Source organism: Chamaea fasciata, unplaced genomic scaffold (assembly GCF_029207755.1).
Source record: "Chamaea fasciata isolate MVZ Bird 193981 ecotype frontalis unplaced genomic scaffold, bChaFas1.0.hap1 SCAF_4, whole genome shotgun sequence".
NCBI lineage: Eukaryota > Metazoa > Chordata > Aves > Passeriformes > Sylviidae > Chamaea > Chamaea fasciata.
The window spans coordinates 80317716-80344106 of record NW_027094089.1 but is presented as its reverse complement, the minus strand read 5'-3'; the positions used below and the strand labels follow the sequence as shown (position 1 = coordinate 80344106).

Below are 26391 nucleotides of genomic sequence, written 5' to 3'. Positions count from 1 at the left end.
CAAGGATTTCACAACATGGCATTAAAGAGCAACAGCATTCAGAGCTATAATAATTAAGACAAAATAGACATGATCTCCAGAGAGCAGTGCAGAACCTTATTTTCCAGTGCCTTTAAGCTATTCTAGGTTGTGGGAGTGAGATCTTTATAAGTGATAATTCCACCCTGTGGCACTTGCAACACATTTTTCATAAACAACTCACATTTGCCCAAGCTAGCTCTCGTGTGCTTTACAGTTTTAGCAACACAGCACTCCCTGTTTGTGCAGATTTGCATTTGTCCACACACTTTGGATGTGAGCTGGCAAAGCTTGGCTTCTCTCCAGGGCCAGGCAGCACCAGGGCTCCTGCTGACAAGAGAGCTCTGCCAAGATGTGTGTGCTCCAGTGACTTAATTTCAGTGACTCTGGGGATGTGACTTTCTGGGTGTGGGCACAGAACTCCCTGGTTTCCATCACAACCCATGCCCAAACCTGGAGAGTCACTGAACCGTTCAACAGCTGCTGTTCCAGTGAGGTGCATGGCATGGAAAATTGTGTTTCAGCAATAACACAAGTTGTTAAAGGAGGAGACCATTAGGAGCAGGATACTTGAGTATCCTGCAAGTAATACATATATATATCTATGCTCTAGACATAATATCAATATAAATATGTATAATATAATTCTGCAAGTATTTGCATATATAATAAATATGAATATACCTGAGTATTGTGAAAGTAATATATATTCTATATATGTAATATTTATAATTCTGCAAATATTTATATATATACAGACACTACATATATAAATATACTTGAGTATACTGATACTTGAGTATCCTATTATATATATATATTATGTATATATAGCATATATGTATACATATATATATACTAAAATATATATATTTACATAATTCTGAAAGTATATGTATGTATGTATGTATGTATGTATGTATGTATGTATGTATATACACACTATATATAAAAATACACTTGAGTATCCTGCAAGTATTAGGTAGGGGCAGATACTTGAGTATCTGCAAGTGCAGTTGTCCTGTACTTGCAGAGTGTGTGGTGTTCAGCTTTCAACTCCACGTGTTAAATAAACAAAACTAGTTCGGCTCTCAGAGAAATAATCTAAAAGTTTCGTGAGACAAAGCTCTGAGTTGCAATAGTTTTAACATGAAGTTCAAAAAAAAAAAAGAAAAGTATTTCAGAGAATTTAAAAGAAAGACAAAATTAAATGTGCTGGGGTGCTAAGGTCAGCTCCCTAATGCACAGCACACATCCACCAGCACAAAAAGCTTTTACGGTTTCCTGAGGCTCAACGTGCTCTTTGCTGCTTTTAGATGTCAACAGGTTCATCCTGACCGTGCCCTTAGCCTTCGTAAATCACCCCCTTCATTATCAGCCAGGGCTTGTGCGAATAAACCTGGAGAAGTTAACCACAAACACCCTGTCCCTGGCACAGCACACACTCCTGAGCTCCTGAAAACGTGGATTCCTGAGACTGGCACAGAGGGCAAGCTTGGCACAGAGATCATCTCACTGAGACCAAAAAATAACCCCTGTGCTGACCTTGGCCTTGTGAACCCAGTGTTAAAAGTTACAGACAGGTTCTCCATCAGGATCATTAACTGCTCCATAACTCAGAGGAAACAGGCCTTGCAGAGCTGCAGCAAAAACTCAGCCATGTCCTGCTGGCTGCCCTCCACAAGTCTTCCACACAGATCCAGGGAAAACCAAAATTCAGGGATTTACAACCTACTAACAACTCCCCAATCCCTGCTGCTGGGAATAAATCCAAACTGACTGCGTGTTTTCAGGGATACTTCCAAAGCCAAAAATTATTCCTACAATGTAGGACTTCGTGAGAGATCAGGCTCAGCTCGAGGTCATGGTCATTATTCTCCTTTCCAGTTGAGGTATCTCTAGCACAGCAAATCCATGGCTGCATCCATTCCTCCCTCTCTAAACCTGCTTTCCCAGGCTGGAGGTTTGCTGGCATTCACATACACTCACAGGCATGTGTTTCATTAGGTGTCTCTCAACTATTCAGTTGAAGTCACCGGCTCATGTAAAGAATCACATGTGAGCAAAAGTGTGTTCTGGAATCTGATTTTTAAACCCTTTTTATCAAGTCTGTATAAAGAGGGCTTTCTTTGTTAGATTCCTATCAATTTAAGACAATGCTATATAATTCCACACCTGTATATATCCTTTTTTTTTTCTTTTTTTCCGTTTATTTTTTTCAGAAACCCCAGGATACATGCCCATTTGTATGGAACTTGCTCTGTGGTATTTGGCAGCATGACAACCACATTTTATAGAAGCTGTCACCAGGAGACTTGTTCTGGCCAGGATAAATTTGCTCACCACAAATGGGTATGTGCAGGAATGTCCCACCAGCAGGAAATGGCTTTGTCTATATTCAGTGACAACTGTGGTCACAAAGTAAGAACTCTTCCAACTCCACTGAAATCCTTTGAAATTCCCCAGCCTGCTGTTTTGTTTGTGTTGGAATAAACCCAAACCTCTCAGCCCAGATCTGCTTTCCCAAGGAACTCTCAAAGCTCATCTTTTGTGCCCAATATCTTTATGAAACCCAACCAGAGTTGCCTGTGCTGCTGTTTATTTATTTTATATCAGGTGGTACAGGGGGCTAGCTCACCATAAAATATTATTAATTTTTTAAAATACTATGATTTATTTTTTTTCCCTACATGGTATAATACAGCCTGCACATCAATTTATGAATATTTTATCAATTTTTATAATTTTAGTATATGAGTAAAACCTTTTCTTATAATTTAAATCTATACCTCTTTTGTACTCTGTAATTATATATATATATATATTTATATATATTTGTGCACCAGCTTAGATAATGAAAAGTGCAGTATCTCAATGAGAAAAGTAAAGGAATAAACTGAAGTGCTTAATTTTACAAAACCAATTTAATTTATCTCAATCAGGCAACTATTGTGACTGTGACTATTGTACAGCTCCAAAAGTTTTTTGGGATTTTCTTTCTTCGGATTTTTTTTTTTTTAATGAAGTAACCTTCTCCAGTCTTTCAAAAATTTTAAATGCCATAGGCACAACATAATTGCAGAACTACAAAGATGCTTTATGACTGATATGGTGCTAATAGTCCTTGTGGGTGTATCTTTATTTTAAGAAAGAATGAAAACTTTGTTTTCTGGTTTTTGTCAGAAATTGCTTATTGTGGGTTCCTTATTTTAAAAACACGTTTGAATGTTTTTCTCAAAGCTTTTCTTCCTCTTTTTGAAGCTGAAGAACTCGTTCAGCACTCCAGATAAAGGACAGCAAGTAGGCCTTCTATTGAACTCCAATGATTAAATTACTAAACTAAACCTTCTTCCAGTGAGAATTGAAGTTCAGATGTTTATTTCATTTCCTTCACTCTCCCATCCCTCCAGTTATCTATTACCAGCCATCTGGATTACCACCATCAATAAAAATTGGTTTGTGCCATTAGGCAGGGGTCAGCATCTTGAAGAGACTCTGCATCTAATTATATAGATTTGCAATTACAGCTGTGTAAAACACTTAACATCCACGTGTTAAAGCTATAACTTAGAGCCTGTACTGAAATAATTACACCAGTGAATGCCACTGCACACTGTGTTCCCTGGAGACAAGCAGGGTGGGATCCACTCACAGTTACTGTCCTGACACCTGAGGAGACATCCCAGCCCAAATCTGAGAAAGGCAGATCATCCAATGGGGCATTAATGCCGAGGAGATAAAGCAGGGCCTCACTCACAGCTCCTCACCTCTTCCTTCCCACAAGACATCCAGCCTGGATGCTCTCCAGAAATTCCCTCCCAGCACCCTGGAGCTCCTCTCACCCTCACTGCTTCCCTATATTTCCTTTCAGGGCAGAAGGTGCAATGATAGATTCCACCTCCCTTGTGTCACAGCCACCCAAGCCCCACCGGAGAGGAGAATTCACAGCACAACTGTATCACAAAGCAAGGATCTCCCGGGTTTTCAGAGCCAGTAACCAGTGAGAAACTTCCAAAACCCTTCCAGTGAGAACAACACTACACAATTACGAAGCTAATGCAACATTTCTACTCTGAAGTCTCTCAAGAACACCTGGAAACCCTCAGAAGGCACTTCTGGTGCCTGCCAGGATAAACAGCTCCAGTAAATACATTTTAGAGGCTGAAAGATAAAGATCTGGATTTCTTTTTTGTCTGGAGAAGCTTTGTCTTGTGTCCTCTTTCCCCTCCCCTGCTGATGCCTCCAAAATAAAAAGACTCCAGAGACTCAGACCTGTGGAAACCACAGGCTTGGTTTGGTTTTCTTACAAGTCTGCTTTTATATGAAATACTTTTTTTTTTTTTCTTTTCTTTTTTCTTTTTTTTTTTTCTTTAACCACTGAGCTAATTCATCCTTACAGACAAATAGTGCCCACCTTTGTCACACCTTCATTTTCAACACAAAATGCTTTGTTTGGAAAAATTGCAGAAAGCTCAAATTAGGACAGTATACACCCGTGTGCATCACCATTTTAATTTAAATAGGCTGTTAAGCAGAATAAGGCAGCAATCCTTTCACTTCATTTCTCCCAACAGATGCTAATAAGAGAAAGATATGAGGATTTTAAACTTGAGAGGTCAACAGGTTCTCTAAAGGCGAAGTAGAGACATTTCTATTACTGTTTTTATTCAAGCATCACTGTGGGAAAAGGCAAGTGCTGCCTTACACATGATGAATCCATCACATTATGCCAGTTACCACAAACATTAGCCCCACTCTGAGTTTTGTCATTTCTTGAATGAAAAGAGTCATCTCAAATCTCTCAGTTAGTGCTGTGCAGGGTGTTTCACTTGGCTCTACTTACATACGGATCAGTTTACTCTATCCTGAACTGCGTGCTCAGACAGAGTGAAAGATGGCACCTGAAATATTAACTGTCCAGTCCTAACAAAGATAATTTCTGTCTGTCTACCTACTCTTTTTTTTTTTTTTTTTTTTTTTTAATCTGTCTTGGATTATCATTTTTTGCTGTTGGATTTTTTAAGGTTTTTTTTAAGATTAAATATGCCAGACAATATTTTATAGCTCTTTCAAATGCAACTAAGTAATTAATTCTTCAAAGCACAAAGACTACAGAGATACCAATTAATCAAATCATCTCACCCTACGTAAGCATTATTATCCTGTATGGTTTTTTATCTTTGGTTTTGAAAAAAAAAAATCAAAGGATTAAGTGAACTTTTCAAAGTGGTATGATAAGAAATCCACAGAAACAGACTTAACACCTCCTAGCACCAAAACATTTAATCTAGCAAACCAGCAATGTTCTAGATGAGATACCCTAACCTTCCTGAACAATATCAATGTGCCTGTTTTATTTCAGACATCAATATTTCAACAAGTGTTGACTTAACCCTCTAAAATAGACACAGCCAAATATTGCAGTGGAGCAGAAAGGTGCAACCCTGCTGTTCACGTCCAGGAATTATTTTAGTCAGCCAGGAATCTCCAGAGCAGATGCTTTAGAATTTGTGTCTTTGATTAAATTCCTGAAGAGACAGATCTGAAAACACTTGCAGTAATAAGGCAAATTCAGACTGTAGAAAGTTACAGTCACAACTGTTACATGAATTTTTTATGCCAGTTCTAGATACAACACAGACTACAGCAAATGGTAAATGCTTATGCTATAGCTCCAGTTCTGTGTCTCTAATTTCTGCCACAGATCTTGCAAATTGCTCATTCAATAGCAAACACACATATTTAACAATAGCAACTCTACTTATATGACACAGTTATTCAGCCCATTAAAGATTTTACCCAATTTCACCAAAGTAGTAAGAAGGCAGACAAAAACTTCCTCCACTCAAAATACAAAACATGAACTGCAGCTGAAAGAAGGAAGAAGCAAATGGGAGGGAGCCAAGGAAATGTCAGGAGGTACTCATCTTGGAAGTATCAATCCAATCAGAAAAAAAGTAGTTAAAATTTCTTCAGGAAGAAGTTCACTCTAAATGAAAAATTTACAAAGTCTCTGATATATTTATGAAGAGATATTTAAACTTAGAAGAATATTTTCCACTCTGTTGGAGACCTCTTGCATACACAGTTTCATAATGGTCAACTTATATTTTGAAGACATTTTCTAACAGTAAGTTACAAAAGTTTCCAAGACTTTCACAGTTTGTTTGTTTTGGGTTTTTTTACATTTGATTTTTTCAGCTAGGGACCTCCCAAATTGCCAAATCTCATAATAATTTGTCACGACAGCACCAAAAAAAAAAAAAAAAAAAAAAAAAAAAAAAAAAAAAAAAAAAAAAAAAAGAAGTTTTTGCTTCTTTTGCTGAGAATCAAGAAGTGCAAGAGCAATACTTGGTTAATGCCCATCCTACTGCTGTTATTTTGGAGCTGCTCTCCCTCTAATGGAGCAGATGACCTCTTCGTCTCTGTGACTCCTCACAACCTGCACGTACTTTCCACGAGGCACAGCTCTGAGGCTCCAATTGAGCTTGAAAGTTAATGTTCCTGTAAATCACCAACTGCCAAAGCCAGCTACACCATTTACCTTGGGACTCTTCTCTGAAAGTTAGCACGGGGGGATTTAACCATCTTCATTTCTTTATAGGATTTTCCTAGTTATTTGTAATTTTTTTTTTTTTTTCCTTTCAATAGCTCTTGCCTAAAGTACCTTAAAAATAATAATAATAGTAATAATAATAATAACAATAAATAATAATAATAATAATAATAATAATAATAATAATAATAATAGTAATAAAGGCAAAGACTTATCAGTCCACTGTGGGAAAAATTGCAGGTATTTCATAATAATATATGGGAGGATAATAAACATGAGAGGAGGCAATCACTGCTCTGACCCAACCCAGCCAAAGACAGACACTTCAAAATCCACAGTGAAAGATCAGGTCATTCATGTTGTTAAGTTTCACTGAGCAGAGTATTTGAAACTAACTGGACTGGAAGAGACAAAGTTTAAACCACAGCATCAGCACAGAGAAGGCTGAAATCCCAGAAGAGCCTGGAGTGTGTGCAGTGGTCTGGAGCACGGGGAAATGGTGGCTGAGTGGCTTTGCCCCGCACCTCTCAGTGTTTCACTTTAAATTCAGTTTGGTCCCAGTTGATCAAAACTCTTCACTGAGGCACAGGCGTCCCCTCTGAACCCTTAATTTTATTTTTCCTGAGAACAAACCCAGTTTGATATTCCCAAACCATTTCACAAAATGCAAGGGAGCGCAGGAATTAGAGAACATTTGATCTGATCTAAGATGCAGACACCCTTCAGCATCCTGCTGGCAAATTCAGGATCATCCCAAGTATCCAGTAAGGCTACACAAAATTGTCAAGGGATAGCTTGCTTTATCCTGTCCAATATCTTCCAGCAGTTTTTGCAATTTAAGATCAGTTAAAATCATTTGGCTGCTGTTTTGTAATTAGCGGTTTTAGTTAAGCAACCCCAGAGAGAGAACAAGGAGACAAAGTAGTCTCAGGTTGGGTGCATTTGATAAACAGCATTTTGACAGGATGCCATGCAGGAAGAGACAGTCCAGGACACCACAGTGGTTCTAAACACTTGCAGTTAGTTAAGAGAAAAGAAAAATCTGCCTTACATCAATTTCAGTAGAAAAATAAATTTTTACTAAAATAAGGTCCTTGAATTATCCCCTTTGCTGTCTTCTTTAAATTTGTGAAAAACCCCTGGGGTACTACAAAGCTATAAAAATCCCCTCAGCAATGATTATTGGCATTGTCACTTCATCCTCAGGCATATTATGGGTCATATTTCTGCCTAGATGGCAAGCTTATTGCAGTGTTTTAGGCCAGCAAGGATTAGTAAAAACAACACATAAATAATACAGAGTGCAGCTGAAATCAGGCTGTTTGAGGGCAGGAGAGGTAGGTTTGTTAAGTGACAGGGAACTGATTACCTCAATGCTCATAATAATAAGGCCTGCCAAGAGAATAAGGAATAGAGTCATCAGTTTAGTACCAGTGGTGGCATTGCTCGTTGTCACCCAGCAAACGAATTCTGCCTCTCTTGTCAGGTATGAATTCCTTTCAGCAGAGATGCTAAAGGCAAGGGGGCATGGCCAAGGAGATTCTCTGGTTCTTAAAGGATTCTGCTGCTTGCTAAAATTCCTTTCCAGGTTTGTTTACCGTTTATTGGGTTCTGGCTTTTCAGAGCAAGGGATAAAAGTCAGACAGAAAGCGTCACCCAGAAATCTGCCAGGCTGTAAAGCATCCAGCAAGCATCCATTTCTTCTTTGAGCATTTAATCATTCCTGAAAGACCTACTTATCAAGCTGAATTACTTTAAGCATCTTTCCATAAATCACAAAGAAAAAGTAATTTTTTTGTTGTTGTTTACAGAAATGCAGCTTCTGTTGCAATGAGTGGAAAAGTCAGCAAACAAACACCTCCTACCACTCTACTCCTCTTACATTTCTCATTGCCTGCTTTATTAATAAAATTCTTGCTGAGCAATATTAGCCCAAAATAAAGTGACTACTAACTAGCACTTCATCTCTTTAATCCTAAAGTCTAGCAGCCCACCAGTTCCGGCAAAAACTGTTCCTATCTTCATTAAATTTTTGCTCTCCTCTTTGCAGCACACGCTGAAACATTTTCTGGTTTCAATCTGGAATGACAAATCTCAATAAAATTGTTCAAACTGATAAGGATTCACAGGATTTGCATTATCAGGGTGTACATAAAATTACCAGCCTGCAAAGCAGAATTAGACCAAAGAGTTTTGACCTACAACATCCACAACACTTGTATCAAACAGAGTTGCGAATATTAATTTGTGAATTTTTTTTTTTTTAAATGTATAATTCATGTTTTGTTTCCCTATGAAAAGGGATTTAGTTTTAAAATACAATTTTCAGTGTCTGTGGTAGCTTACACATTCAGGTACTTATGAGAATTAAATTTAGGTTATTTAGGAAACATATTAATTTCTTTTCTGTGAAATACTCCCTACAGAATTTTATCATGAGAACTTTATCCAGCAGCCACTGGTGAGTATTTTCAAAATAAACTTTTTCTGGCTTGTTGCTGATAATGTGTATCCCAAACAAGGCCAACATGATAACACACATGGGCTCCTTAAGGGATATCACTGCTATTTGGGCAAAACCAGCATCAGTTTTTAATAAATCACCCACAAACTCCATCAGAACATTACAGAAGTAACCAGGATCTCCCCAACAGATAGAACACCAGCAACAGCTCCCAGCACAAGGCAGTTCAGTTGGGCTGTGCTTCAACAGCATGGGAATGTTTGACTTAGCTCAGAGTCTCCCAAATCAATGACTGAAGTCCAGAACTATTAATGAGGACTTTTTCTCCCCAAACATTCATGCTGGGTTTTTAAGGTCTCCAACGTTGTTTTACACTCCACAGCTCTTCCTCGCTGAACTCACTTCACATCTGAAGCCATTTCCAGACACAATTTGGTCAGATTGGCTTCAAACCAAGGAGAAAACAGGATCTGTCAGTGGACACAACAGGCCCTAATTTAGGTACGCAGTTAAATTAACGAGGAAGAGGTTTTTTCTGCTTTCTTGTTCCTACACTTGGGTGGTACCATGGCTCTGAAGAACCCCAGATGCCTTCAGTAGGAGGGTGTTTAGAAATCACTTGCCTTTGAGAAGAGTATTTTTCACACACCAAGAGAGACAGCTCCTCTCCATTTTCACACACATTTTTAGACTATGATTTAATAGTAATGTCAAAAAAAAAAAAACAAGGAAATTTTGTTGTTGTTCAATATTGTCAATCAAGCTTTTCTCCAGTGCCCCCTATCAGATGTGAAGTTTGAAAGCCAAACAAGACTTTTATTTGTCAGTTGCTCACCAGCAAGGCAGCCAAAAAAACCCTCCACCAATTCAGGGGTATTTGGTATTTTAAGACAGAAAAAAAAAAAAAAAAAAAAAAAAAAAAAAAAAAAAAAAAAAAAAAGACAGAAAGCAGTTGTGGTGAAATTGCAGAAACTGGCATGACTGATTTGGTTTGTTAGAGGAACAGTGATTAACCTCCTAAATAGATACTGATTGTGATCAAACAAAGGGCTGAAAACAGTTTCTCACAAGATGTAATAGGTGTTACAAAACCCCTTCTTAAACAATGGAGCTGCATTAAACTGTTCTAAATAATTAACAAGGGCCAAATGTTTATTTATTCTGGTCAATAACGTATTTGTTATTGATATTAAATCTCCCAGAAATAAGAGCGATGAGGACACACAAATAGAAGCCAGAAAGGAGTTTGAAAGCCCGGTAAGAAAACACTAGGTATAAATAATATAAAATAATAACATAAAAAAAAGAAAAATATAAAATAAATTATATAAACCAGGCCCCACTTAGGGCAGAGTTCCTCAGCTCTGAAGACTTTAGTTTCCACACCAGTGATTGTGAGATTTAAGGGAGTTATTGATAACAAAATCCAGTCCATCATGAATTCCAAGCCTGCTGCAGGGGCTGTCAGGACTGAGTCCCCAAGCACACTCAGCCCAGGGGTCCCTGGGTGCCCCAAGAGCTCCCAGATCCTCTCTCCAGACAGTTCCCAACAGCAACTAAAACATCATCCCGCAGTGTTACCAAATGTACAGCTCATTCTCAGTGCACGTATATTTACCATGGACCCAAACAAATGAAAACTGCTCCTGAACAAAACAAAAGAAAAACAAACAAACAAAACCCAAAAAACCAAACAAAAAAACCCACACCAGAAAAAAAACCCACCTAAACCAAAACAAACCAAACAAAAAAAAAAAACCAAAACAAACAAAACCACAAAACCCCCCAAAAAACAAACAAACAAACAAACCCTCAAAAAACCCTCAAAAAAACCCCAGCAAGGACAACAGCAGGTTTGAATTAGAAGCTACTTTAGCAACAACAGCAAAATTATCAAAATGCCTAAAGCATTCTGGTCCTCTGTTTAAGCAGTGCATGTTTAGACTGATAAATAATTGCAAGTTTGGAGAGAACTGTGATGGTTTTATCTTAGGCAAGTAAGCAATCTGAAACAAAACCTGGCAGGGGGGAAATAGGGAAAAAAAAAAAAAAAAAAAAAAAAAAAAAAAAAAAAAAAAAAAAAAAAAAAAAAAAGAAAATCTACAACAATAAAACCAAAACAGAAATTGTGTTTTTAGCTTCCTCTACATTGACTGAGACATTTTGAGCATTCAAAGCATTCATGAAGTGTTCATGAAGCGTAACAGAAGCTACATAAGCAAACATAAATCTGCTATATAATTTAACAACCTTAGCAGAAGGAAAAAAAAAAAAAAAAATCAGTTGTTCAGCTTGAAACCCTTTAGGTACAATATTTGAAAAGGCCAAAGAGCAGTACAAACAAAAGTAAATAGGATTAATTCCTTGTAGTCCTGCTAAAATGGGTGAAGACATTGCGTTGTGCTCTTAATAAGTATTGAAGGAGAAAATCTCTCCCTGTTTAATTTGTTAAAAAATGTTTTTTGGTGGACAGCATTGGTGACTTCCTCACTTTTGGACATTCCTGACTTCTCCTGGTTGCAAACAGCTTGCAAATAGATTCACTGATCCACTCCATCGCAAAAAGGAACATGCTTGCTGATGGTTTCAGAAATCAATCTTTACAGCAGGTAAGTCTGAAGGGGGGGAAAAAAAAAAACAAACCAAAAAAACCCCCCCACAAAACAAGACAAAACAAAACAAAAACCCAAACAAACCCTCCCAAGTCTGACCAAGGGAAGAATTTGTTCTCACCAGGAATATTAGGGGTTTTAAAACTACAGATGTCACAAAAGCCAAAAAAGGAACAAAGTACAATAAAACATTTAACAGTCAAATTCTGCACTGCCCACAGGTGCTGTGGTGCTAAAACAAACAACCTCTCTCCCACCTTCCACAGAGCTGGAAAGTTCTTCTGATTCAGGGTCTTTCTTTATTCAGGTTTACAAACTTGGTGCCCTCTTTCTGGCTTAAACAGCCTCCCTCCTACGCACTCAAAATCAGGGTACTGACAAATAATAAAACACAACCTCTGCAGAACTACTCGCTTCCCTGAGAATCCTCACTCCACCACAATAGTGCAGGAACTGAGGACAGCAAGGTTCCCTGAATTTCCCACCTCTGGTGCTCTGTCACTCTGGGGGCAGGGTCTCCTGCCCGGAAACTGGTAACTGAAGCACTGAAAGAAACTCCAGGGTTTGCCCCATCTTCTGAGATTATTAGGTTGTTAGTTTAGTAGATGTCCTTAGCACTCAACGTCAAAGGAGAATTCTGCTGATGAAATGAAGTGAGAGAATGGCAACAACCCCTGAAAAGGGGGAATTTAAGGGACATTTGCAACCTGCTCTGGATCATTTGTATTCCTGGCCCAGAAATTAAGTTTTCAAAAGAACACATACGATGACTGAAGACTATTTGGTGCTGGGAGCCCGAGGCCAGGGAAATGCTTGCATTCACCGTGCAGCAGGGAGAACAGGAACAGGCACGAGGAAACTGAGGCTTTGCTCACTTATGGTGAGTGCAAAAGCACAAAAAACACAGGGGGGAAAAAAACAACAAACCCACATCACAAGATAAATGCATGGTTTGACATTTTCTTGAAAAATTGTGCAGAGAAACATGTCAGGAAACCTGAGTACCCTGGCAAACTCAACTGGCTTACACCTTGAGAAAGGGTATCCCAAGGTATTCCTGCCAGATGCAGGCTGCACAGACACACCCGGTATTTTCCAGAATAACACTGGATGTGAAGGTCTGGAAGGCACTAAAACAGAGGCAATATTCAGGTGTAGGCAGCTGGAAACTACTTTTATGTGAGCTCCTGACACATTTCCAGTGGTGTCCTTATGGCAGCTTGGGGACAGAGATCTCGTCTGGGGACAGAGCACAGGACATGAAGCCCAACCCTGCTGGGGCTTTGTGCCTGCTGAAGGAGTAGGTGGCATTTTGTATTAAACAGGAGTGACTGTAGCAAGGGCAAAATAAAAATACGTTTGCTCAAGGAAGTAGGATTTGTCACAACAAAGGGATTTTTCAAGCCATTAAAACCAGAAGCCTCCCGACCTTCCAGTCAACTACAGACGGGGGACATTCTGTTTCTGAACTATGCAAATAGCAATACAAAACCCAAGAATTTTTTATTATCCTTTTCCATATGCATAAACCACACATTCCCACTTTAAAATTACATTACACTGTGGCCTTCTAACTCTGAGTGACTGTTGCTAGCTAAGTTTCATCACTTAATATGTAGCACCTGCATTTGGCATAATAAAATTAAGCATTCCCTTGGAAATCAGATAGCTGGAATGTTTCTGTTTCTTTTTCAGACAAGGAGAAGACTTACCTCCACATTAGTACCTTTGATGTTGACTTTTCATCAGTAATAGAGAACCTGGTTTAAAAATTAAAAACCCAAACATCAAAATGCATTAAAAAACTGTTAGAACTGTGCAGCAAAGGAACAGAACAAAGCCACCAGATTCGAAAGCTGCTTCTGCTCTTTAGGATCTGATTAAAAAAAAAAAAAAAACCCAACTTGTTTGGGAAGGAAAGCAAAGTAATCTCCATGAACTTTCTGCCAGTATAGCTAAAGCTGGATATTATCAAAGAAACAAATGCCTGGATTCAGACACAAGCTTAGCTCCTTTAGCTCTAATTAAAGCTTCCTTCAGAAGACTATCCTATGCTAGGTGCCAATTAAAGGGAAATCTCCCTTGTTTGGAGTTATCCAAATATTTCCAAGCCTTGGGTGGGCTGCCTGGTACTGCCCTGCAGCACGGGGAAGGGCGAAGGGTTGTTGTGGAAAGCCTGGAGAAATAGCAAGCGCTCTGTCAAGCCAAGCCTCACAAAGCTTGCCCTGAAATGGAATATTTTCAGCAACTCATTCCAAACTCAAGCACCTACCCTGGAAAAGGATTTACCTTAAGTAAATTGGGGGATTCTCATATGTCCTTTTTCTGCTCTCCTTAGGCCAACACCTCTGACCAATCATTCTGAACGCTGTTAAGTACAGTGTGCATGTAGGGGAAACAAATCCTTTATTTCACCTTCTTTTCCTCTGCCAAAATACACAAATGCCAGCTGTGATCATGACATGAGTGGTACATTTAAAACAGTCATATTGCCAGGAGAGATGGGAGCTGCAACAAAGAAAAAGGAACTGGCAAGAGAGACCAGAGAGATTTGAGCCACCTCTTGAGCAGGCTTAGCACCAAGGCAAATTTAGACATGCAGAGGAATCAGCATTTGTGTTAAAATTGTTGGGCTTGGACAAACTCCCTTCCTACTTCATCCTGCTGGCAACTGACTCCTGAAGGAAAACAACTGAAAAAAAAAAAAGCAAACCAAAAAACAACCAAACCCACAAAGCTTAAGAGAGTGAACCACACGATAAAGCAGCCACAAATCCAGTGGGGAAAATGCAGAGTGACACTTGAGATAGGAGAGATGCACGGAAAATGCTCAGAAAGAATGGGGGCAAAAAACCCCAAAGGCTTTGCTAACCCAGTGAGCATTTTAAACACGGCTGCAGAGTGCCCTGTTTAAGGTACTGAGAACATTTAACAAGCTCATTCCAAGCTCCCTGCAGTGAAGAAATGAATGACAGCAAAAAACACAGCAGCTCCAGCAGGACAAAGTGGGAGGGCAGCAAAATAGACGAGGTTTGTCCTTCTGCAAGGCATCGACAGAGCCTGCAGACATTTGGGGTCTCACTGATCTACAGACACACAGCTCAAACCAGGCTTTTCTTCCCCTTCCCACCAAAACAGGGTCATTGCCCTCTTAGTAACAGGATTATTAATCTGCAAATACTTTTCTGCATTCACCGGGGATGCTCCTCTCCATGCCAGGCTGGAGGGGACAGAGGCAGGAAGGGGATGAAAAGGAGAATTTGCAAGAGCTGAATTCTCTTTGCTTTCCTCTGGCCTGGCAGCTCCGGGTCCCACTCCCTCTCCTGTGAGGACCTCCCTCCTCCACCACACATCCCTGGTGTTCCTGGATTGCTTTTCACCCTCGACAGTTTTGTACCAACAAAGTGATTTCATGATCCCAGCACAGTTATGAATCACTTCACACGTTTCTGGGGTGAAACACAAACTGTTCAACGTCGCAGAGCAAGTTACATAATTGTTCACAAAATGGAATCAAGGAGGCTGTATCTAATTAAAAGCACACGGGGAAATCCACTGTAAGCAGAAGGTATTGCAATTATCTTTTTTCGATGCAAATGTACCCAGTAACGAGAACAGAAAAAGAAAAGTATCTACCTTTTCTCTTCAGGGACACACAAGTGAAAATGGAAACACTTCTGATGATACTACACATGTAAACATTCACCCAAAAAAACCCCCAAACCAACCAACAAAACTAAAAAACAAACCACCAGCCTGTCAAAATTCATACTATAGAAGTCCCAGATGTCTGACTTTTAAATGGGAGGATTCCATACAAATTTTAACTTTAGCAAATTATTGCATTAAATGCACATGTGTGGGTATTGCAAGCTAAGAAGCAGCTGCAAAATGCCAAACCAAGAAATAATCAAAAAGCAGATTAATAAAAAAATTGCTTAAAACATATTATATTATTTATGTATTATTTGCTTCACATCCTTGAAAAAAGCATGCATGTGGTTAAATAGGCAGAAACTCAGCATCAAGTTATTTTCTGAGTTTTGTTATTTTGTACTACAGAAGTGTTATGTTGTTTTTCTTTTTCAAATGTTGCCTATGTGTAATTGCATGAATTTAATCAATTTTCAGTGAAGAAATGCTGTTTTATTACAGCTCATCAGCCCCACAAATGCAAAGGGATGTTTAGCAAGGGCCCAGCCTTTTCTGACTCAGTACTTGACCTGTTTTCTTCTCATGGACCTGGAAGGACCTTTGGGAGCCCTCCTGAGACCAACTCTGCCCCTGCAGCATCACTGAAGATCTGACTTTTGGATTTTAGCTCCTCGCTCAAACAACATGGAGGGATAAACACAAGATCTAAATACGAGGTCTAAAAATCCCCAACAACAACAAAACAAATATAGTTGTAGATAAATCAGCCTCAAGAGAATCTGCTGAGTGATTCCAGAAGCTTAATATGAGCATAGAAAAATCCTCACCAAGTCTAAACACACATTCCCAGAGAAATCTTTCCTGGTGTAAAGCTGTGTTTCTTTACTCACTCTTTATCTGAAATATCACAACTTAAATTTATCAAGTCATGGCCTAACCTTATCAATGTTTAATTTGTGCTTGATTTGAGGGTTTTTTATATACATGTCAACTCCTGCAACGTGACAGAAGCATACAGAGACAAATCTAGGAGGAAATGAGGGAAGATTTATCCAAAAGTTCAAATCACACTGACTTGCCAACCTGCAAAGGCTGGGGGAGGAGGAGTAAGTTAAAAACTAAGCAAATAAGTGTACTTATGCTTACAAAAATCTATTTATATTATCTATAATCCATTTAATTAGAAGGCAAATCCCTTTCCCATATACCTCTACTCCAGTACAAGCACAACTTTACTGTGATAAGGGATTAAGCCAGAACGAGGAATAAGGAGCGGTGATATCTCCAACACGACAAATCGTGTTCTTACCAGTCCACAAAGTGCCTGCAAGTAAACCCTAAGGGTGATTCGGTTTTCATGCATCCTCACTGAAGCTTTTCTTGCTGGGTCCACGGCTGTGGTGAACCTTATATGAAACTCATAGGTCAGGCTGCAGACACGGCTGGCCTGGGATATGTTCTTTAAGATGACGAAACAAAATATTTATTAATATTGAAGGAAATAAGAAAAAAATTACCTTGAAATTCTGTTATCAAGCCTGCTGAAAAGCAGGCTGTTATCAAGCAGCTCTATTTGAATCCCAACAGTGTGTTTTTAGCATGCCAGTAAGACCAAAATTTATCAATAGTCCTGTGGTTCTACAGAATGAATCTCCAATCCTTCAACTCTTGGTGTTTTTGGGGTTTTTTTGGTGGTTTTTTTTGGTGCTTTTGTTGTTTTTTGTTGGCTTTTTGTTTGTTTTTATTTGTTTGTTTGTTTTTGTTAAGTTTTCTTTTTTTTTTTTTTTTTTTTTCTTTTCTTCTTTTTTTCTTTAAAGGTCACATAAAAGTTTAGAAGCCAAGTCTGCATGCAAACACGCAACTAAAGCAGAGAAGACTGCTTCAGGCTATAAAGGTCTGAAAGAAAGTCCAACTTAATTTGCAATAATCTATCTGACAAAAGACAAAGAAGAAGAAGAAGAAGAAGGGAGATTTGTGTGTCTTTTGTGGTTATATCAAACACTCTGAAGAAGTCAACATCACACTGAGGTTAATTGGAAAAAAGGAAATTATTCTAAAACTTTCAAATCAATGGAGAAAAAAAAAAAAAAAAAACAAAAAACAACCAAAAAACCAACCTCTATCTATTTAAATTAAGTGCTCCAGACCAGATGAAAGCAACCAATGAAAAGCACATTGTTTGATAAGGTCACTTATTTGCAAGACAGGTGATCAGTATTCATTACAAAGGAAAGGGAAAATGAGAAAAAGTGTAGAAGTGAGAGTTGTGTTATTCACTAGCACAGAAGCACAGTGACAGCTTTAAACAGCTTTTATTGAAATGTTTCCTCTGCCTTTCCCTCGGCAACAAACAAAACAATCTTGTAACAAACTCTAATGAACGCCTAACAAGCAAACTAAACCTTTGACAACTTCTCTGCAGACCCCGACCTGCTGCAGGTCAAAGAAACTCCAGCAGTTTTTCCTCTAGATTATCTCCTATCTAACGAACAGCTGTCTTTGAAAAGTCCAGAGTTTGCCATGACTTGGATTCTGAAATGTTCCAGCCCAATCTCAAAATGCTTTTACATAAATCAGCAGTGCTACTAGAATTCCTAATTCTCTTCATCACTCCTTGCAGGCCAGCAGTGCATTCATCCCCTCACCGCAGCTTTGGCCCATTTCTCATCAATCAACCTCAAACTGGCCAGAGGTTTTGGGGTGAACTGAGCCATTTCTTCCATCTCCTCCTCGGACAAACCTTCTAGACTTGCTAGGGAAAAGAAAAAGTCCACTTGATCAGTGAAATAGCTTAGTGCAGGAAAAATCTGTGAAAAGGATTGCCAAGTATAAAGTAGAGGAGGGGGAGGAAAAAAAGAGGGGAAAAAAAAGGTGAATAAAGATCTGAGATCTGGTGAGATTTCCCTTATATTTAAAACTCGTTTAAGAGATGTTTAAAACAGGTGCTTACCCTTACATTTCCATGATCAGAAACTTAGCATGTTATGCTGAAATAGAAATGAAATTCTATCTACTAAAACATTGACAACACAAGGTTCTGAAAACATAAAATAATAGAAAACATCTTTTCCATTATCCCTAACAAAAAACCCACAAACAAACAAACAAACAAACAACCCCCCCAAAAAACCCCAAACAGTGGTAGAGATCAAAAACAGAAAATCAAAATCCATTTGATATATTTCTATTAGCACAAACCTAGTTCCACAGATGCTGAGTCAATGCATTAAAACAAAACCAGTTAAGTACACAAGTTCTGTAGTGCAGGATTTAATCCTTCAAAATTTTTCACGGTCCTCAAAACCATTCCTCATTCAAAGAAATACCTATAAAATGTAACTGAAGCATCCAATCCTTCCATTAGGTAGAATTTCTTGTTTTCCCACAGCCCCAAAAAGAAGAGCTATCTCTCTCATGCCAGCACAGGAGAGCCTTTAAACTACAAGAAAGATTAGCATCACTCTCCTGAGATAGACGGCCTCATCACAACCAATTTGTCACAATGATAGTCTAATTAAATGCATTATTCTTCGGCAGCAAAGAAGTGAACACTTGACATGCTTGAGTTAGACATACAAGTCTTCCCCTCTTCTTCAATCCATACCTTTCTGTGTAATGGCAGCCCCACAGGGAACACTCTGGGCCCTCATTTACAGAGAAATCAGTGAATGTAAAAGTCTTTTTTTTTTTTTTTTTTTAAACCATTTTCTGCAATGGTTGGATGGGTAAGGCCCATGTGTTCACAAGGATCGTGCTTCAGGGTAAACACTGAAGTTAGCTTTGGCTGGTTCCTTCAATCAAAACATTTCTGTTACCCTACATCAAGCAAAATGAAAGCACCAGCGCCTCAAGGAAAATGTAGAATAAAGACCTGAGATGTCACGTTGAGCTAGAAGGTAGGAGCAGCTAGCTGGCTATTGTCTTCAGTAAATGCAAGGGCAAATGGGCAATTTTTCCTCCAAGTAACGGGAGGGACAGTGCTTTTCCCTAATAAAATTTTAATACCATAAATCAGGCAGCAAATCAGGGAAATTTTGTCCATTTGTCTAGGAGAATTTGGTCTCAAGTTGGTGAAACTTGTGCGTGATGTTCTAGAGCTCCATCAGAAAATATGGTATATGGAAGAGTTCTACAGGCAGCCACTGGGAATCCCAAAGCCAAGAGAAGATGAGGAGCTGACCTCCCAGAACTGGTCAATCATTTTAAAAAACAGTCATCACACATTTGGCTACTGCTCACACAACAATCACATGAACAATAGAGAAGCAGCAACCCGACTTCATCGGACTTCTGCTGACACAAAACTTTTCAATTCTTGTGCTCATTTCGTCACACTTGTTTGATTTTATGTGACAGAAGATTACAAGATTCGGTGTCCTTCGGAGCACCAGCAAACCTGTGCCAGCTTCGAGAGACTGCTAGTGAAAAATAGATTAACTTAGCATAAAAGTACTTCAACTATTCATTCAATGAGCCATCCTCACACAACATCAAACAGCAACAACTTCTGCAGGTAGAACCCCAAAAACCCCATCAACAGTAAAAAAATCAATAAATGTTTTCTTGACAGCTTTTTGACACTTAGAAAGTGCTGTATGGCTTTTCTTTTAAAGCCCAGGAGGAAATCAAGCACAAAGTTAAACAGAAATCCCCATTGTGACCATCCCATTTTTAACTGTACGAATCACTCAGGTGTTTTTGCACTGAGTGCTCAGCATCTGCTGGATGGAGCCCAACATTACAGGCTTAACCAGTTTGAAAGAAAATATAACATGCACAGATAAGTAAGGGGGGGGGGGGGGGGGAAGGAAAAAGAAACATTTTTCTACTTTTGCCCTGGCTCCCAAACTGTATATACAGGCCGAAATCTGCCTGAGCTATATGCTCATTTGCCAACACACGCACACTGAAAAAAAAAAAAAAAAAATTAAAAAACCCCTAAAAATAGAAATCACATTTTGGAGTCTAGGCTAGTTAAAACACAAAGGAAAATGCCACCAGCCAACAGTGCCTTTCTTCCCAGAAGAGACTATAGAAATGTCCATGGCTGTAAGTGAATTATTCCTCAGCATACTATATTTGTGCCATCTGCCTGCCAAGCCAATGCCCCATCAGCATTTAACTCATTATTGTGGCAGTTCCAGGAGAAATAAAGACCTTTTCTTACTCGGTCTAAGCCAGATCCCATTCTTTAGCAATTTAAAAACTCAGACTTTTTACTCCAAACGTGGGTACAGCCTTTTACTACCGATACAACATAAAAAAAACCAACCAAACCCCAGGCATCTCTGTGCTTCCTGATCTGCCTTGCATATGCCATAAAAATTACACCATGGATTCTAAGGAAAGGTCTCACACATTGCTTCATGGTCTCTAAAAAATATTTTGTAATAAATGAATGTTACAGTGCATCCGTCTTTAGAAGGGCAAAACTTCAGTAAGACTCCAGTGCGAGGAGCTTAACCTACATTAATGGCTAAGGAAAACTAAATCAGCATGAATTCCTGGTTAATATTGGGAGCTGGAGTGTATAACCATGGCCAAATCAGAAGGGAGGTGGCAGAACTGTGGGCATCCTCATAACCCAATCCCCACAAGTTACAAAACATGTCTATTTGCCATGATGGGATCACATGCCTTGCATTGCATGATGTCATTCACTGGTTTATAAATGTAGGATTTCGAGTGGCTTCACAGGGAGGAAAACGAAAATGATGAGTGTTTTCCCCGAGCATCCCTCCAGCAGCACTAGAATTCATGTGCATTTTCTGTATCTGCTCATCACAGATTTGTGCAGATTTAGGTGGAGGCAGCAAGTGATCCGTGCTAATCTGAGAGAGAACTCACAGCTCTGGGTGTCCCTGGGCCCCCACAAACATTTTTATAGTCAGCACACTCTAACACACTGCACAGCACTGCAATACCTAAAGAATTATTAAATATTGCTGATATTCAGTATTAATTAAAACTAAAGGCACTGCCATACCTTCACATTTTTTCTTCTTCGCTGATTCTTTAAGTTACAATGAAAAAGGCAATTTTAAGCTACATTCTTCTCTGTCACTCCAGACTTTACTTAATTTATCACTGTAGCACTTCATGAACAGAAATGCTGAAATGCTGACAATTTCAAATTTAGTGTTTAAATTAACTTCATTTATTTTTATTTAAATTGTTACCTCTTATATTTGTTTAAAAGATTATTTAAGCTTTTCTGGAGCCAATGTTAGCCTTCAGGGAAGCGTGATTAAAAACAGAAACTCAACAAAACCCCCAAACCCTAAAAACCAAAACTAAAAAAATCCACCAAAAACAAACAAACAAAAAAACCCCAAACAAACGAACTAAAAAAGCCACCCAAGTTTCAGCTATGTCGAGACAGAAACATGAAAGCTTCTCCTCCTTGTAAATTCTCATTAATGCCTCACCACATCAGCTAACTTGAATGTAGGTTTCTAAATTCCACGCTGCCTTGTTTCAGCCACTATTTCTCTGTTCTCAAGTAATTATTTGATTCTATTAGAAACTAATGAAAAAAGAGGAGTGGCACAGTGTTTTCCTTAATCCTTATTTATGAATTTCCAGTGTTTCCCTGGGAACATCGAGATCCACACCTGGATGTGGCACCCCGTGTTTGACTGACCTGGTGCTATCCAGTCAAAGGTGAGGCTCAATCCTGGAGGAATTCTCCAGCCTTAATGATTCCATATCACCTTATGTTCTGGAAGATCAAAGGGCTTTAGGAAGTGGTGCACTTTCATTAGGATTATTTCAGGTGTCACACCTGGGCTGGTGCAGCAGCTTTGCAGGAATTCTGTCCCTCACAGGCTCACCACAACAGGGAGAAAATTCTGCACAACAGCCACGACATCCAGTGTGATCTGTGGTGCAAGCACAGCTTACACAAGCTCAGCCCCTGAGGAATAAGGTGTAAATAAAGTTTTAGCTTGCTAGAATACACCTGAATTGGGTTGGGGCACTTTCTGTTCATGCAGAATTACCGGGAGTCTTTCAGTGACCCAAAAGCTGCAAAACTCAAGTTCTGCAACTCCCCCCAAGAGCCACTGATACTGGCTGTCAGTGGTAAATAAAATTATTGGCTAACAGAGCTATTTAAACCCATGCCAAAACTGAGGGATATTTCAGGGGGTCTATTTGCTCTCTCTCTCTCTACAAGAAAAAAAAAGTCCTCTTTAGTGTGCACAGCATTATTCCCTCAATTAAAAACATTCTTGTCTGCAACAGACATGCCACATTAAGAAAGGTTAAAGCCAAAAGGACCCCCTTTTGTTTGATTACAGCAGAATTAATTGATGTGTTTAATCAAAGAGATGCTTCTTGGCAATAGCATAAAGCTCCTCTTCTCCGGGGATGGTCCCAACCTCGCTGGCAGAATGGGGGGATTTTAAATAAACACCAAACAATACCAGGAAATGCAGGCTACTGTCTGAGCCCTGAGTTTGTGCAATTCCTTCTGAGAGGGGAAATTCATACAGCTCCTCTGTTTTCCTTGTATACACTATTCATCCTCTCTTAGCAGGAGGCAAATCACTAAGAACTATATTGACAGTCATTGCAAAGTCCCAAATATTCTAAAAGTTCACCAGTGGAAGAGAAATACAATTTATTGACTTGGTTATGTTAACATCAGAGTTTACAATATTGTTCACAATCTAATGCCTGTCCTACATGCAGGGGAAAAAAAAAAAAAAAAAAAAAAAGAGATGCACACGAAAACGAGGTTTGGCCAAATCTCATCATTTGCTTTAATTTCCTCTTGCAGAAAGCTTGTCTTGAGTTATTTCTGCCAAGCACTTTTTGGAAATTGACATTTGTGTGCTTGCAATGGCTATTTCTAAACTAATCCATCATTCACCAGCAAATAAATGAAGAGTGATGATAAACAAAAAGATTCCTAATGCAATATGAGCACATATCACCATTTTTATTAGTGGCTTCCAATAAATCTCTTTTAAAAACTATGCACTTACCAGAGAGGAAAATAAAAACAAAACAAACCCAAAAAACTAAAAAAAGCCCAAAACCAAAATAAAACAAACCCCTGAACTCTTCCTTCATGGTCTTTGGCTGGGACTCACCAACCATAATTGCCAAAACCTGAAATTCATGCTCCCCCAATTAATGTAAATTTAAATGGATTAAATTATTTAGGGAGTTGGATATAAATGAATCTGAGAGTATTTCTGAAGAGAATGGCAGAACGCAGAGCAAAGGATTTCATTACAAATAAGAAGTGAAGTTCATTGAGCAAATCCCATCATTATCTCGTGAATATCCCAGGATGCTTACTGCAGTCACACTGCAAAAGCAGATATTGATATTCTAATTACACAAACTTTTGGAGACTGAAGTTCCTAGAAGGGACTAAAATTATCAGACCATCCATTTCTTAAGAAAGAAATTCTGGTTCCTGTGCCATAAATAGAAATTTATATTGATGAAATAGCCAATAACGACTCAGCAGAGCAGATCAGCCTAAACCAGCAAAATATATTAAGAAACCATCTCAGGATGTCAGCCCAGAGCATTCTTCATGTAACCCCAAATAACTCCCTCACAGTAGTTAGAAACCCATATTTGAGTTGGGGTTTTGCTTGTTTTCGTTTGGTTTTTTGTTTGTTTGTTTTGTTTTTGGGTTTTTATTTGTTTGTTTTGTTTTTGTTTCGTTTTGTTTTTTCCTGGCAAGATTTCTGCTCTTCCAGTTTCCTTTTGAGCTTCAAATCTCCCTCTCTTTCACAAGTATGTAAATTCCTCCTTGGAAATTGCACATGTCTTCATGCCAGAGGCCACCTAGGAAATACTCCCACACGTTCATCTTTTCCAGCATTATTTCTGGAAGGACAGATGGACTCACAGGTATCCTGTCCTGAAGTGGGCCCTGTAGTAGGGGGTAGAACTGAGGGGATTTTTTTTTTTTAAATACCCATATGATCATATTAGATCCAACTCCATGAGCTGTCTGCAGGCAGCAAATATATGGAGAGACAAACTTAGATTCCTGTGTGCTCAGAAGACCTCAATACAGAACAGTTTAGATGCAGCCACTAAAAAGTACTTCTCTTTAAAAGTGTCTCTCCTGTTTGGCTACTTCATTGAAGAGATGGATTAGAAATACAGAATAAAAATATCTGATTGTCTTTTGTCCCTTACAGCAATGTGTTTCTTCAATTAGGTATCATAATTTTTTAGAAAAAGAGAAACAATATTGTCTCCAACAATTTCCAACATTTTCGACAATGTAAAACATAAACAGCAAAAACAAAAAAAAAGACATTTTTTCCATTAGCAACTGTCTTGCAGCATTGCCTGATTCCTTTATCTGACACACAACACACAATTAGGTTCCATCTGAGATGAGAAATGTTCTCATTACATAAAATTTCATACTGTTATCACACAACTTCAGACTTCACAGCAGCAATTTTATGCCCTGTGAATGTGTAATTTTGATCCTAAAATAATGCAAAAAACACCCTTTCCTCAGGAGATCCTGCCTTGGGCTGAACAATCTCCCTTCCAGCTCTGTGACTTCTCTCCCAGCACACACGACACTTCAGTGAGCTGCATGTGGCTCATGGTATCTTCCCAAATTTTTGGGGTTTTTTGATAAAATTTCTCTGGCACCCATTCCACAGGTGACCTGAGAATGACACCTGCAGTTACTGAGACAAACCACAGCTATGGTAGGAACAGAGTGACACCTCTTTTTGAGGAAGGAGGGATGCACCCTTTGGCTGTCACTCTGCTTTGGAACTTGTCAGGCTGAGAATCCCAGCCCTTTCAAAAGCTCTGATCTCCAGAGAACCTCTACAACAACTCCTGGAGGAGATCCCCAGCTCCAGCAATGCCCCAGGAAGTGTTCTTCCACCGAGCACAGCCTTCTGGATCCCCAAATTAGCACACCAATTCTGCTGGAGCTTGGCTCCTTCCCATCCCGTACGGCTTGGAAAGGATGGGGAGAGAGGGAAGGGCTGCCACTGCTGCTGGTTCCATATGGCCCAGCTGGCCCAAGCTGGCACTGAATTTGGCTGTTTGATGGGATTCCCTTGCCAGAGTTTCCCTTTTCAGAAGCACAGCGTGCATCAGCACTCGCACACAGCTGCCAACGTGGTTTCCAAGCAAAGCTCTCCCAAACTCCTCAGCTGCTAATGGGGCCTCATTCTTTGCAGCTAATTGTCTGCTGCTTCCCAGTCTTGCTCTCCTCTAAAACTAATTATAAAACTTCCCTGCTTTGTGCGAGCTGTAAAATTCCTTCCAGAACTTCAGTGACTTGTAACAGAGCCAGAGCACTCGAGGGAGGATGCAGTAACCATGACAGTCCCAAATGCTGAAGAGCTTCACTTCACCATGTTTCCTATACTGGGAGACAGTCCTTGGGATTCAGTATAATTTCATCCCAAAGCATTCAGGCAAGCCTGATAACAGTATATGCTGTGCTAGTGGGCATTTAATTTTTTTTTTTTTTTTTTTAATAATATTTTTTTTATACCTCAAGGTTTACAAAAGCACAAAGAAAACAGCTAAAGCTGTTTGTAAAGTCACTATCAATTCCTAAGACGAAGTTAGTCAGGGTATTAGAAATTAGCCTTTCTAGCCACTTAAATACAAATTTTGGGAATTCTTACAGTCCCACCAAATATGAATGCTTCAATTTTTTTTTGTGCTCACTTTAACAGTATACCAAATAATTTGCCAACATGAATCAAATTAGAAGTTTCCATCTTTCACTCCTAAAGGCACTAAAGCAGATTGGCACCCAAAAATATGGCCCAATGGCCTGCCTACAGTGTGGCATTTAGCTAAGAGAAAATACTTGACATGTCACAGACCAAAAAAAAATAAAAAAAAAAATAAAATAAAAAAAATAAAAAAAATAAAAAAAATATCATTACATTTGCAGCAAGAGGTAAATAACTGTCCAAACAATGAGACTTTTAGAACTTTATTCAGTCTGACACGGGTCTACCAGCAGACGGACACTCCAGCAAACTGATGCAGGGTTGGAGAAACCCACAAGAAACCACTTCCTAACATTTTTTCTGCTGCAGTACTCGCTGGATAAACTG

At 39.0% G+C, this 26391-nt stretch overlaps 1 protein-coding gene across 1 annotated transcript in view; it reads right to left on the bottom strand.

Annotated features, from left to right (window-relative positions):
- The window catches only part of PCDH11X (protocadherin 11 X-linked), a 445985-nt gene that overhangs the window by 255624 nt on the left and 163970 nt on the right, over nt 1–26391 (bottom strand). The window lies entirely within an intron of this gene.